Source organism: Theobroma cacao, chromosome 3 (assembly GCF_053813885.1).
Source record: "Theobroma cacao isolate CCN51 chromosome 3, ASM5381388v1, whole genome shotgun sequence".
NCBI lineage: Eukaryota > Viridiplantae > Streptophyta > Magnoliopsida > Malvales > Malvaceae > Theobroma > Theobroma cacao.
In genome coordinates this window covers 6725185-6740763 of record NC_142641.1, presented here as the reverse complement: position 1 = coordinate 6740763, position 15579 = coordinate 6725185, and the positions used below count along the sequence as shown (strand labels likewise).

General features: G+C 36.4%; 2 long non-coding RNA genes across 2 annotated transcripts; both read right to left on the bottom strand.

Moving 5' to 3' along the window:
- Window positions 1-4495: 4495 nt before the first annotated feature.
- On the bottom strand, window positions 4496-6391 carry LOC148763537 (uncharacterized). The gene is made up of 3 exons (XR_016025093.1): window positions 6288-6391; window positions 5551-5635; window positions 4496-4712 (listed from the first exon to the last, which is right to left on the bottom strand). It is a non-coding gene; the product is annotated as an uncharacterized LOC148763537 (long non-coding RNA).
- Window positions 6392-12676: 6285 nt separating this feature from the next.
- Window positions 12677-14572, bottom strand: LOC148763536 (uncharacterized). Its single transcript, XR_016025094.1, has 3 exons — window positions 14469-14572; window positions 13732-13816; window positions 12677-12893 (listed from the first exon to the last, which is right to left on the bottom strand). It is a non-coding gene; the product is annotated as an uncharacterized LOC148763536 (long non-coding RNA).
- Between the last annotated feature and the right edge of the window lie 1007 nt (window positions 14573-15579).

The following is a 15579-nucleotide window of genomic DNA, read 5'->3' as shown; positions in this document are numbered from 1 at the left end:
TTTCCAACTAAAAACAAATAAAATAATAATTTTCGTCTCACAGGGGTATTTTAGTTATTTTTTCTCAAAAATTTCGAAACTGGTTAAAATGTAATATACGAGTACAAAACATATAATTCATAATCAAAAGTAAGTTTTAAAGTATAAAATCTTCATTTAAAACAAAATTGCAATTATTTAGATATAATAAGAAAATAAAAGAAATATTAAGTAAAATATTCTATTTTCTTATGAAACAATATTTTTAGAGTTATATGTAAATAATTTTTGTAGCGTAAAAGTTAAATAAATTCATACATATTGTAATACAGTAGGCCAAAGTATTTAATTTAATTTACAATAATAAGTGGGCCCCCGAATAAACAAAAGTGAAGAGGACTATAAACCTATAGTTTGAAGAATGCAAATCTAACGGTAGTCCTCGATGAGATCAGCTATCTACAGTCTATACTGAACCTGAAATTGGATGGAAAGGAGGGTGGTGAGATTATAAAATCCTAATGAGTAAACAGACATCATCATAAACATCTAGAGTTGAGTACATGGAGATAATAAAGTAAATCATCGTAAACTGGGTCACAGCATTAGAATACATTTCATTTAAAATATGTGAAAAGGCTTATGAATCTCATAAAAACTAGGCTTGTGCCATAAATCCATTCTCAGGGACACCTTGGCCGAGGCATCCTACCGAGACCGCCAAGGCTGTTAAAATTCACATTTCGCATAAATCATGTTTTTATTTTGAAAACATAGCCGTTCCTTGGCCTTGGCTGAGTTCCCCCTCACGTGGTGGTTTGGCGTGAAGTGAACCCTAAGCTTTACCCTAGGAGATACCCTACGCGCCTCTCCGTTCGAGGTAAGAATATAATGGGGTTTACTGTGCCCCTTTGAAAGGTTGGTCCACAGAAACCCCCTACTACAGTGATTAATTAATATATAATCCACCATATAATAAAATTTTGACGGCATGACAAGACTAATGAAATACTACCCAGCCTGCAATAGTAAAATAAAACAATTCATACAAATCATAAAACACAGCCCAGCCAGTCATGCCAACACAATAACAATATAACATAAGCCATCAATTTAAACAATCAAATTGCCACAATTAACAGTCTCCGTGTACTCTATTTTTCAAAATCATTATTAATTTCAAAACAATTTATAAATTAATTTCATTGGAACACCTTTATTCATAAAACATGAAAATTTACCTTTTTAAATCCATTTTTCCATAGAATTCATGAAATCATCTAAAAACCATCATAGATAATTAAAATGACAGTAAGTTTACTCACAATGTCTAGAATGTAGACTTTCGATGAAATACCCCATACTTTGATATAGTGATAAATAAAGTTGATCGAATGCAAATTGAGGTCAATTAAAATGTTTAAAAGTGATAAAAGACGAAAGGAGTAGTTTAGGATAAAATATTTCGTAAGTGAGAAAATAACAATAAAATAATAATAATTTTATCAGAGGAGAATTTGTGAGATAAAAGGTAATTCAGAAGTCAAGTGAGGCATAATAAGGTATTTCAGGTACCAAGGAGACAAGATAAAATTTTTAAAATATTAATATTTAACCGGATGTCGAAATCAGTCATGAAGAAGGATCATATGGTTGATCCAAGTGGGGGAGAAGATGACAAGCCCGACTCTATAAAAATAATTGTCATGACATACATGTGATGGATAGCATGTTTGCATGCTAAGAGAGTCCCGAAAAAAATTACAAAAGTCGGTATTATACCTAGACGTACAACAAAGTTGATTTAAGCCTCGAACTAGATCAAATAGAGAATTCATGATGAAATTAAGAATTTTAAAGTCCCAGAATGGTTTAATATTGTAATTCGGAGTTTGAGGTCCGATTTGGAGTCAATCTAGAAAATTGACCGGTTAGGGGTAAAATGGTCATTTGCCACTTGGGGACAAAATGGGAATTTTTAGAAAATATTTTTGACCCCATTTGACTTATTGGAGTAAGATTTGAGGTTTAGAAGTGAAAATTTTTAATTTCGGTATAATTTGGAGTAAAAGGGTAAAATGATAATTTTGCCATCCGAAATCAAAAATTTAATTTTTGAAAGGATTTTGATGAAATTTAATTATTTGGAGTGTGAAATGAGTATGAGGAGTGAAAATTATGCATTATGGCAAATTTTCAATTTTTGGGGTAAAAATGTAAATTTTGAAAAGTTCGGGGGTAAAAGTGTAATTTTGAAAAATTTGCTCCACCAAAATTTTGGAAAAATCTGAAAATTTCACTTAAGACTTGGATAAGTCAAAGGGAATGCATGGTGGAAAAAGTAAGACAAGTGGATGGCTAGAAAAAAAAATGAATTAATAAAATATTCAAAATATGAATAAAATAATATTATTTCATTAAACTAATAAAAAAGGCATAAAAAAATCAGCCCATAACCCATTCTTCTTCTTCAACATTCGGCCAAGCAAGAAACAAGAGAGAGAAAGGAGAAAATAAAACCCTAGCCAAGAAATTTAAAGGGAAAATAGGTGAAAATTCAAAAATCAAGTGAAAAAAGGTAACATTTCTTAAATTTGTCTTGTGCTTTACCTTTCCCATGCATTTTCCATCATTTTCCATGGTTGAATCATGTGATTTGAGGATGATTTCAATTCTGGTCATATGGGTTTAGAGAGAGAAAGTTGTTAGATAAATTTGATTTTGAGCTATGTTAGTGTTTAGTGTTAGTTTAGCATGTTTATGAGCAAAACAACAAGAAAAATATTTATCTTCTCCATGAATTTCTCTAGGCCGAATCTGGCCAATGGTATGTGAGGATGAGGTTGACTTTATTTTAAGAGAATTGGGTGGAAAAATGATGAATTATGAGGTTGGAAATTAAATGGGAATTTTCGGTGCAATAAATTGAAATTTTTACCCAGTAGGGGTAAAAGCGTAATTTATAGTCCGGACTGATAAATTGGACGAAATTCACAGTCATTGAGGTATTGTGGATATAATTGGATAATTGAAATTGAAATGGATGGAATTGGAGTCGAATTGGGGATTTTAGGACTTTACACCGTGTATAGGCGAGTTAGGTCGGACACCGCAATTAAGCGATTGTCTAAACATTTCAAATCCTATCTAGTGCATACGTATGGATAAGAGCCTGAAATAATTTATGATAAATTGACACAATTTATTGAATTTTGTATCATGGATTATGGATAGGTGGTGAGTCAATTGTTTTGGGTAAGAGATTGCACCCGAGGGCGGAAGATAGGAGTATTTCTACTCCTAATACTGTGAGTAAACTTATTATCGTCTTAATTATCTAGAGTAGTTTTATACAACTGTGTGATTTTATGGAAAATGGGTTTAAATGGTAAATTGCTATGTTTTAGGAGAAATTGTGATTTTATAAAATGATTTTATAAATTTTCTGAAAAATCGAATACTGGTTTTGAAAATAGAGTAATTGGAGACTGTCTGCTTGTGTTGTAAATTTATGGTTTTAAATTGAATGGCTTATGACAATATATGAGCATGAATGGCTAAATTGATTTTGGTGTCAGAATTATTTGTATTGTGTATTCAGCCTTGAGAGGCTAGATTGCGATAAATTGCCATGTCATGCTAGAATGAATTTTATTAAATTGGTGGAGTACATATTAATTATTTACTGCAGAGGGGGTTCCGTGGACCAGCCTATTAGAGGGGCACGGTAAACTCCATTATATTATTACCTCGAACGGAGAGGCGCGTAGGGTATCTCCTGGGGTAAAGCTTAGGGTTCACTTCACGCCAAACCACCACGTGAAGGGGAACTCAGTCAACGCCAAGGAACTACTGTATTTTTCTCAAACTAAAATATATTTTAAGTGTATACAAAATTTTAAAAGCCTTGGTGGACTCGGTTAGATGCCCTGCGCAATGTATCACCGAGAATGAGTTTTGACACGAGCCAAAGTTTTAAGAAATTCATAAGCCAAGTTGATTACTCGATTTATATGGATTGATTTTATTTGGTTGAAATGAACTGAAAGGTAATGAAATTACGGTATGATGACTTATTTTAATTGTCTCCATTTACTCGGCTTTAGATACTGTCACGACCCGGAACCTCCCTCAGGCCCATGACAATCGCCGCGACGTCCCGATTGACACTCATTATCCAGAATGCCAACCGGAACCCCGCAAGGCTTACATATCGGTTTCTTTCCTTTCCTGTGAGCAATCATTGTTAAATATCGAGTTTTTAGAGAATATATACTATTTTAGATCAAAAACAATCAAAATAAAATTTTCGCCACACAGGGGTATTTTGGTCATTTTTTTCTCAAAAATTTCAAAACTAGCTAAAACGTACTATACAAGTACAAAATACATAATTCATATTCAAAATGAGTTTAAAAGTCTAAAATCTTCATTTAAAACGAAATTACGGTTATTTGAATATAATAAGAAAATAAAAGAAATATTAAGGGAAATATTCTATTTTCTTATAAAACAATTTTTATAGAGTTATACGTGAATAATTTTTATAGCGTAAAAGCTAAATAAATTTATACATACTGAAATACAGTAAGCCAAAATATTTAATTTAATTTACAATAACAAGAGGGCCCCCGAATAAACAAAAGTAAAGAGGACTGTGAACCTACGATTTGGAAAATGCAGATCCAATAGTAGTCCTCGATGAGATCAGCTATCTACAGTCTATACTGAACCTGAAATGGGTGGAAAGGAGTTGGGTGAGATTTTGCAATCCCAATGAGTAAACAGACATTATCATAAATATCTAAAGGCGAGTAAAATGGAGGCAAGTTTAAACAATAAATTTCAACCCATTTCATAATGTTTTCAATTTATTTCTTAAACCATAAAATATTTGTAATTTACCAAAACAATTGTTAAGGCTTATGTCTTTTATTAAAACAAGGCTCAAGCCAAAACTAATCATCGGGGATACCTTGGCCGAGGCATCTAACCGAGTCCGCCAAGGGTGTTAAAATATTCACACGTGAAACACATTTTTATTTTTAAAACCAGCCGTCCCTTGGCGTTGGCCGAGTTACACATTCACGTGGGGGTTCGACGTGAAGTGAGCTCTAATACTACCCCGGGAGTTACCCTCCTCACCTCTACAACCGGAGTAACTATATAACTGGGTTTACCGTGCCCCTCTAATAGGCAGTCCACGGAAACCCGTCACTGCAGTGACTAACCCACCAATTTTAATAAAATTTCGACAGTATAGCGTGGCTTTTATTTATTTATCCAGCCTGCATAGTAAAATCAACTTACATAAATTTCCCAATGCATTCACAAAATATAGCCACATATACTCATTTCTCATAAGCCATTCCTAGGAAAATATATATTTTTCAAGTCAATTTGTAGCCTCCAATTACTCAATTTCATAATCAATACAATATATTTTTATTTGTCACATTTATTCCTAAAACATCAAAAATCCCGTTTTAATCTCGTTCTCATTTCATAAAATACATAAAGGGCATTTAAAATAAACTCTAGATAATTTACAATAATAATAAGTTTACTCACTGTTTGTACAAAATAAAAGCTTTCAAGCGCCCCGATCACTACTCGTCGGGTACGACTTCTTTGCCTTTTCCGGAAGGCTCTCCTCCTAGACACATTACAAAAATTTACACAATTCATCACATTGATGCTAAATCACTATATAATTAACTTAAATCCTATACTAATGCATGGTATGAAATGCAATAGTCTAAAACGACTTAAATGCGGTATTAACCTATTTTTGGCACTTTGCCCGATAAATTGCTAACGCGCTCCATTTTAGCTCTAAATCATCCCATTCTCTCTCCAACATTTCTAACCATTAAATATCAGCCAATAACCTTCTAAAAACAACAAAATCAGCTCACTCCCTTCCTTGGAAAATTCGGCCAAAAATGGGACATTAACTCGGTAAATTTTCTACTTTGTTTTTCTATCACGTTTAATCGTTTTTCATCATTTCTCTTCATTTTCCTTAGAATAAAATCAATTCATCATCATTGTACAGCATTGAGCATCCAGCCAAGAGTGGGTATTGTGAAAATTTACTGATTTCTTGCCCAATTTAATTTCTAAACACATTTAACTAACTAAAACTATCAATTTAACTAAAAATCAAAACCTAAAAATTTCAATTTCTCTCTCCTAGAATTTCGTCCAGCCCTTGATATCACTTTTTGATCTCTCTCCTCAAGCATGCTAAATGGAAATAAAGGCATAGGAAAGGTAGAAATCAAGCTAAAATCGAAAAATCTTACCGTTAGACGCGTAAACGGTCGAAAACCGCGAATTTCTCTTTGAATTTTCTTGTTTCTCTTTGGTTTTTCTTTTCTTCTTCCTTTCCTCTCTATTTCCTCTGTTTTTCTTCCTTATGGCCGGCCAGCACTCAAAATTTGGGTTTAAATGGCTGACTTTTCATTAAAATAATATTATTTCATTAAAAAATGCCATGTGTCACTTTCCCATTGGCCCATTTTTAAAATTTCATCCATTTGTTTCCAAATTTTCACCATACACTTGTCTCATATATTCATAGCTTAGATAAAATTCTCAGACTCATCCAAAGTCTTGGTGGAGTAATTTTTGCAATTTACACTTTTGCCCCTGTAAAAGTCAAAAATTACATTTTTGCCCCAAAAATTGAAAAATTGTCCATAGACATATTTTTCGTCCCTTATACTCATACCATTCTCCAATTTGTCAAATTTGATCAAAATTCTCTCAAAATCTCAAATTTTGTCCATGGGTGGCAAAATTACGATTTTGCCCCTACACTCCAAAAATCACCAGAATTAAACTTTTTCACTTCCTATCATTAAATTATACTCCAAATAGTTAATCTTGGTCAAAAATTTCACTCCATGATCAAATTATTATCTTAGGTGGCAAAATGACGATTTTGCCCTTGAATATCAAAATTTCTAATTTTACCCCAAATGAACCCTCGAACTCCGAACAATCATTTTTAGTCATTTCTGAACTATAAAATATTAAATTTCATCCTACAATTCCTATTTGAACTAGTTCGAGGTTAAATCAACTCAAGTGTACCGTTAGGTACGATATCGGGTTTCGTCTTTTCTTATGTGCTTTCCTAGCATAATAACATGCTACTCAGTGCATGTATGTCATGACATGTATTTATAGGGTCGGGTTTTACAATACTACCCCCCTTAAAATAAAATTTTGACCTCAAAATTTCACTTACCAGATTCGACAAATAGATGCGGGTATTGGTTCCTCATCTGATGCTCTACTTCCCATGTCATTTCCTCCATTCGAGCATTTTTCCACAATACTTTGACCATTGAAATACTCTTGTTTCTCAGTACTCGATCCTTTCGATCCAAGATACTCACAGGTTGTACCTCGAACTTCAAATCGTCATGCAACTCGATTGGAGGTGCTTCGAGGACGTGAGAGGGATCTGGTACATATTTCTTAAGCATGGAGACATGAAAAACGTTGTGGATCCGATCTAACTCTGGAGGTAATTCTAACCGATAAGCCACTGGTCCAATCCTTTCAATGATTCGGAATGGTCCAATATATCTCAGGTTGAGCTTTCCTCTCTTCGCAAATCGAATCACACCTTTCATTATCCAATAAAACACCATAATTTATCATGATAGTATAATCAATAAGATTTAATACTTCAAAGTATTCAAATTATTACCTTTCCAAGGAGAAACCTTAAGAAAAACTTTATCATCGATCTCAAACTCCAAGTCTTTTCTCCGTTTATCTGCATAGCTCTTCTGCCTATCCTGGGCTACCTTTAGCCTCTCTCGTATAATCTTGATCTTGTCATTAGTTAGCTCGATCAATTCCACACCCACTAACTTCCTTTCACCTACTTCATCCCAACAGAGCGGAGTTCGGCACTTCCTTCCATACAAAGCCTCGTATGGTGCCATCCCAATACTAGACTGAAAACTGTTATTATACGCGAACTCCACCAATGGCAAATGTTTGTCCCAACTCCCAATAAAGTCAATGACACAAGCCCGTAACATATCCTCCAAGGTCTGGATAGTCCTCTCTGACTGACCATCCGTCTGTGGGTGAAAAGCAGTGCTAAATTTCAATTTGGTTCCGAGAGCTTCTTGAAATTTCGGCCAGAATCGAGAAGTGAATCGAGGATCTTGATCTGACACTATAGAAACGGGAACTCCATGTAGCCTCACAATCTCATCTATATAGAGCTGAGCCAGCTTCTCAATAGAGTATGTACTATGGACAGCTAAAAAATGAGCGGACTTAGTCAACCGATCTACGATCACCCAGATCGCATCCTTTCCCCTTTGTGTCCGCGATAATCCCAAAACAAAATCCATAGTTACATGCTCCCATTTCCACTCGGGAACAGGTAAAGACTGAAGTGTACCTGCTGGCCTCTGATGCTCCGCCTTAACTTGCTGACATACGAGACACTTTGCTACGAATTCTGCTACGTCTCGCTTCATACCCGGCCACCAATAATTCTCCCTGATAGTCCTATACATCTTGGTGCTTCCGGGATGTAATGCATAAGCAGATGAATGAGCTTCTTCCATGATCGCCTGTCTCAACTGGTTTCCCTCAGGAACACAAACTCGATCTTTAAACATCAAGACGTTATCCTCTCCAAATCTGAACTCACTGACTCCCCCATCGGTCAGTTTTTGAATTTCTTTTCTTAACTCATCATCAGACCTCTGAATGTCCTTGATCTGATTAAGTAACGAAGGTCGCACAATGAAGTTTGCCAATAAGGATCCATCCTCACCATTTCTCAACTGGACCCCAAGAGATTTCATCTCTATTAATGCTGAAAAATAACAACTCTGAAGTGCTGCTAAAGACGATGAAGACTTACGACTTAAGGCATCAGCTACAACGTTCGCCTTTCCCGGATGATAGTCTATCACCAAGTCATAATCTTTTATCAACTCCAACCATCGCCTTTGCCTCAAATTAAGCTCCTTTTGGGTGAGCAAATATTTTAAACTCTTATGATCCGTAAATATTCGACAATGCTCACCATACAAGTAATGCCTCCAGATTTTTAAAGCAAACACCACTGCTGCTAACTCTAAATCATGGGTAGGGTAATTTGCTTCATGCCTCTTTAGCTGTCTAGAAGCATAAGCCACAACTTTTTCATCCTGCATCAATACGCACCCCAACCCCAACTTTGAAGCATCACTATATACTACAAATCCCTTACCATTAACAGGAAGTGTTAAAACGGGAGCGGAGGTTAATCGGTTCTTTAGCTCCTGAAATCGATTCTCACAAACATCATCCCACACAAACTTAACTCCCTTACGAGTTAGACGGGTCAAAGGAGCTGCTATTAAGGAAAACCCCTGAACAAACCTCCGATAATAACCGGCTAATCCGAGAAAACTACGAATCTCCGTCACTGTCTTAGGTTGCTCCCATTGTAAAATTGCCTCTACTTTCTTAGGATCAACATATATTCCAGTTCTAGATACTACGTGTCCCAAGAATACCACTTCCTGTAACCAAAACTCACACTTCGAAAACTTTGCATACAACTGTCTTTCCCTCAAAGTTTGTAATACTATACGCAAGTGGGCAGCGTGCTCATTATTATCTCTCGAGTAAACCAGTATGTCATCAATGAACACAATAACAAACTTGTCCAGGTAAGGGTGGAACACCCTATTCATGAGATCCATAAAAGCTGCCGGTGCATTAGTTAACCCGAAAGGCATGACCAAGAACTCATAATGACCGTACCGAGTCCTGAATGCTGTCTTGGGTACATCCTGTTCTTTAATCCTCAACTGATGATACCCAAACCTTAGATCAACCTTGGAAAACACTGTAGCTCCCTGTAATTGATCGAAAAGATCATCAATCCTCGGTAACGGATACTTGTTCTTAATGGTCATTCTGTTAAGCTGTCGGTAATCGATACATAATCGAAGTGTACCGTCTTTCTTTTTCACAAATAAAATCGGTGCTCCCCATGGAGATATACTAGGGCGTATAAAACCCTTGTCCACCAACTCTTGCAATTGTACTTTCAACTCCTTCAACTCTGCCGGAGCCATTCTATATGGAGGGATAGAAATAGGTGCGGTACCCGGAAGTAAATCAATAGGGAACTCAAGCTCTCGATCAGGAGGTAGTCCCGGTAAATCATCAGGAAATACATCAGGAAACTCACTTACTATCGGGACATTCTCTAACTTAGGTTCCCCATTTGAAGTATCAATCACGTATGCCAAATAAGCCGGATACCCTTTTTGCACTAATTTCGAAGCTTTGATGGTCGAGATTACACAAGACGGTAATACTCGACGTTTCCCTACAAACACAATCTCTGCTCCCTCCGAATTTCGAAGAACAACTTCCTTTCGGAAACAATCCACGTTCGCTCGATGTGCAGTTAACCAGTCCATACCCAATATTAGATCAAAATCTAGGATCTCTAGAGGAATTAAGTCACCCCTAAATTCTTCCTCGCCTACCCTTACCCCACAGTCTCTATAACAACTGTTTCTAACTAGCTTTTCTCCTAAAGGGGTATGAATTACAATTTCTTCCTCTAATGGTGACAAGTTTCTATCAGCAATTGATGCAAATGTGGTGCTCATATAAGACCTATCTGAGCCAGAATCTATCAAAACATAAGCATCTTTATCAAATAAAGACATAGTACCTGTCACTGCTCCAGGTCGGACTTGTGCCTCATCTTCCGTCACAGCGAAAACTCTTGTCGAGGTACGAGTCTGTGGTCTCGAAGGTGGATGTGCCGGGGTATTACTCTCCACACCGGACCGTATGGCCACTCCCTGTTTCGGTGGCAACCCAGAAGAATCTCTCCTCTGTATATCAGTGCGAGCTGGTGAAGATGATGCAATTATCGTGGCTCGTCCTAACCGTGGGCAATTACTCCTAATATGACCCGTTTGTCCACATTGGAAACATCTTGTTGGCTCTCTACATAGCCCACTATGATAATTCCCACAATTTCTGCATCTGTCAGAACCTCCGAAACTCCTCCCAGAACCAGTCATAGCAGATCTGCTAAACCTCGAAAGTCTCTGCTGTGATGGTGGAAATGGAGGTCGAGGAGATGTCACGGAAACAGAAGTAGTGCTCCCTGAAGTCGTTGAGTCCTTGCCTCTTTTTACTGGATGACTAGAAGACATACCAGGATTCCTCCTTTTTGCAAACTCAGTCCGAATCCTCCTATTCTCAGTCGCGAGCTTCTCAGCCCGTAAAGCCATCTGTACTACCTCCTTATGTGGCTCCCTACCAGTCACTGTCATTCGCTCTCTAATCTCATTACGGAGCCCTTCCTCGAAATAGCTGGCCTGATCCTGCTCAGATTTCACCAGATCCGGCACATATAACATCAACTCGTTAAAACGAGTCTCGTACTCCTCTACAGTTAGATTTCCCTGTTTCAAACTCAGAAATTCTCTCTTCTTTTCTTTCTGATGGAAATAAGTGAAATACTGACCATCGAATTCCCTGAGAAAATCAGACCATGTCTGAGGAGTAGCGGAACGGGACTTCACCGAATTCCACCAAGTACGAGCCCTTTTCTCTAATAATCTCGTAGCCACCATCAGCTTCATGTCGTCGTCTAATCTCATATCAGAGAGTGTCTCTGAAACCTGATTAATCCAGTCCTTTGCCACAGTGGCATCCAACTCACCCGTGAAAGATACACAACCCAATTGCCTAGCCTCCTTCAGCTTCTTGGAAATGGATACATCCTGTACTGGTGGTGGAACTAAAGGAGTAGTTGGAGGCACTACAGGTGGAACTTGACCAGTTTGAGCTTGACCAGCCATTGCTGCAAAGAAAGCTGCCAATGCTTGTGCTGCCTCAGTAGGCATGGCGGGAATACCCGTAGGTGGCTGAGGAGATGGAGGATGTGGAGGACTATCGGCCTGCTCAGCAGTAGGTGCTGCCCGAAGGGTAGATGCAGCTGATTCCTCCTCTACTGTATTTGGCTGATGACGTTGGGAACGACCTTTTCCCCTCCCAACCGATCTAGTGAGAGGTGGACGTCCGCGTCGAGGAGGCATTGTAATCTATAAAAATACGAGCAAGTTTAGGTAACCTTAGGCTCTATATGCAGATGCATGCATCCTATTCAACCTAACCTAACTTAACTTAATCCGGGGCCACACTGATATTGTAAATTTTTAAAACAACTTTAAAACTAAAAATTTTGATCTTTAAAACCAAAAGCTCTGATACCAATCGAATTGTCACGACCCGGAACCTCCCTCAGGCCCATGACAATCGCCGCGACGTCCCGATTGACACTCATTATCCAGAATGCCAACCGGAACCCCGCAAGGCTTACATATCGGTTTCTTTCCTTTCCTGTGAGCAATCATTGTTAAATATCGAGTTTTTAGAGAATATATACTATTTTAGATCAAAAACAATCAAAATAAAATTTTCGCCACACAGGGGTATTTTGGTCATTTTTTTCTCAAAAATTTCAAAACTAGCTAAAACGTACTATACAAGTACAAAATACATAATTCATATTCAAAATGAGTTTAAAAGTCTAAAATCTTCATTTAAAACGAAATTACGGTTATTTGAATATAATAAGAAAATAAAAGAAATATTAAGGGAAATATTCTATTTTCTTATAAAACAATTTTTATAGAGTTATACGTGAATAATTTTTATAGCGTAAAAGCTAAATAAATTTATACATACTGAAATACAGTAAGCCAAAATATTTAATTTAATTTACAATAACAAGAGGGCCCCCGAATAAACAAAAGTAAAGAGGACTGTGAACCTACGATTTGGAAAATGCAGATCCAATAGTAGTCCTCGATGAGATCAGCTATCTACAGTCTATACTGAACCTGAAATGGGTGGAAAGGAGTTGGGTGAGATTTTGCAATCCCAATGAGTAAACAGACATTATCATAAATATCTAAAGGCGAGTAAAATGGAGGCAAGTTTAAACAATAAATTTCAACCCATTTCATAATGTTTTCAATTTATTTCTTAAACCATAAAATATTTGTAATTTACCAAAACAATTGTTAAGGCTTATGTCTTTTATTAAAACAAGGCTCAAGCCAAAACTAATCATCGGGGATACCTTGGCCGAGGCATCTAACCGAGTCCGCCAAGGGTGTTAAAATATTCACACGTGAAACACATTTTTATTTTTAAAACCAGCCGTCCCTTGGCGTTGGCCGAGTTACACATTCACGTGGGGGTTCGACGTGAAGTGAGCTCTAATACTACCCCGGGAGTTACCCTCCTCACCTCTACAACCGGAGTAACTATATAACTGGGTTTACCGTGCCCCTCTAATAGGCAGTCCACGGAAACCCGTCACTGCAGTGACTAACCCACCAATTTTAATAAAATTTCGACAGTATAGCGTGGCTTTTATTTATTTATCCAGCCTGCATAGTAAAATCAACTTACATAAATTTCCCAATGCATTCACAAAATATAGCCACATATACTCATTTCTCATAAGCCATTCCTAGGAAAATATATATTTTTCAAGTCAATTTGTAGCCTCCAATTACTCAATTTCATAATCAATACAATATATTTTTATTTGTCACATTTATTCCTAAAACATCAAAAATCCCGTTTTAATCTCGTTCTCATTTCATAAAATACATAAAGGGCATTTAAAATAAACTCTAGATAATTTACAATAATAATAAGTTTACTCACTGTTTGTACAAAATAAAAGCTTTCAAGCGCCCCGATCACTACTCGTCGGGTACGACTTCTTTGCCTTTTCCGGAAGGCTCTCCTCCTAGACACATTACAAAAATTTACACAATTCATCACATTGATGCTAAATCACTATATAATTAACTTAAATCCTATACTAATGCATGGTATGAAATGCAATAGTCTAAAACGACTTAAATGCGGTATTAACCTATTTTTGGCACTTTGCCCGATAAATTGCTAACGCGCTCCATTTTAGCTCTAAATCATCCCATTCTCTCTCCAACATTTCTAACCATTAAATATCAGCCAATAACCTTCTAAAAACAACAAAATCAGCTCACTCCCTTCCTTGGAAAATTCGGCCAAAAATGGGACATTAACTCGGTAAATTTTCTACTTTGTTTTTCTATCACGTTTAATCGTTTTTCATCATTTCTCTTCATTTTCCTTAGAATAAAATCAATTCATCATCATTGTACAGCATTGAGCATCCAGCCAAGAGTGGGTATTGTGAAAATTTACTGATTTCTTGCCCAATTTAATTTCTAAACACATTTAACTAACTAAAACTATCAATTTAACTAAAAATCAAAACCTAAAAATTTCAATTTCTCTCTCCTAGAATTTCGTCCAGCCCTTGATATCACTTTTTGATCTCTCTCCTCAAGCATGCTAAATGGAAATAAAGGCATAGGAAAGGTAGAAATCAAGCTAAAATCGAAAAATCTTACCGTTAGACGCGTAAACGGTCGAAAACCGCGAATTTCTCTTTGAATTTTCTTGTTTCTCTTTGGTTTTTCTTTTCTTCTTCCTTTCCTCTCTATTTCCTCTGTTTTTCTTCCTTATGGCCGGCCAGCACTCAAAATTTGGGTTTAAATGGCTGACTTTTCATTAAAATAATATTATTTCATTAAAAAATGCCATGTGTCACTTTCCCATTGGCCCATTTTTAAAATTTCATCCATTTGTTTCCAAATTTTCACCATACACTTGTCTCATATATTCATAGCTTAGATAAAATTCTCAGACTCATCCAAAGTCTTGGTGGAGTAATTTTTGCAATTTACACTTTTGCCCCTGTAAAAGTCAAAAATTACATTTTTGCCCCAAAAATTGAAAAATTGTCCATAGACATATTTTTCGTCCCTTATACTCATACCATTCTCCAATTTGTCAAATTTGATCAAAATTCTCTCAAAATCTCAAATTTTGTCCATGGGTGGCAAAATTACGATTTTGCCCCTACACTCCAAAAATCACCAGAATTAAACTTTTTCACTTCCTATCATTAAATTATACTCCAAATAGTTAATCTTGGTCAAAAATTTCACTCCATGATCAAATTATTATCTTAGGTGGCAAAATGACGATTTTGCCCTTGAATATCAAAATTTCTAATTTTACCCCAAATGAACCCTCGAACTCCGAACAATCATTTTTAGTCATTTCTGAACTATAAAATATTAAATTTCATCCTACAATTCCTATTTGAACTAGTTCGAGGTTAAATCAACTCAAGTGTACCGTTAGGTACGATATCGGGTTTCGTCTTTTCTTATGTGCTTTCCTAGCATAATAACATGCTACTCAGTGCATGTATGTCATGACATGTATTTATAGGGTCGGGTTTTACAGATACTTTATATGATATCTGTTTACTCACAAGGATTATAAAATCTCACCCCTTCTTCCTATACATTTTTCAAGCTCAGGACAGTTTGTAGATAGTCGAGTAGGACGAGAACTAAGCTCGGAACTGCATTATAGAAAGTAAGAGTTCACAGTCTTACATCCTCTTGGTTAATTGGAGCCCATGTGTCATTGCAGATAAAAACTTATATT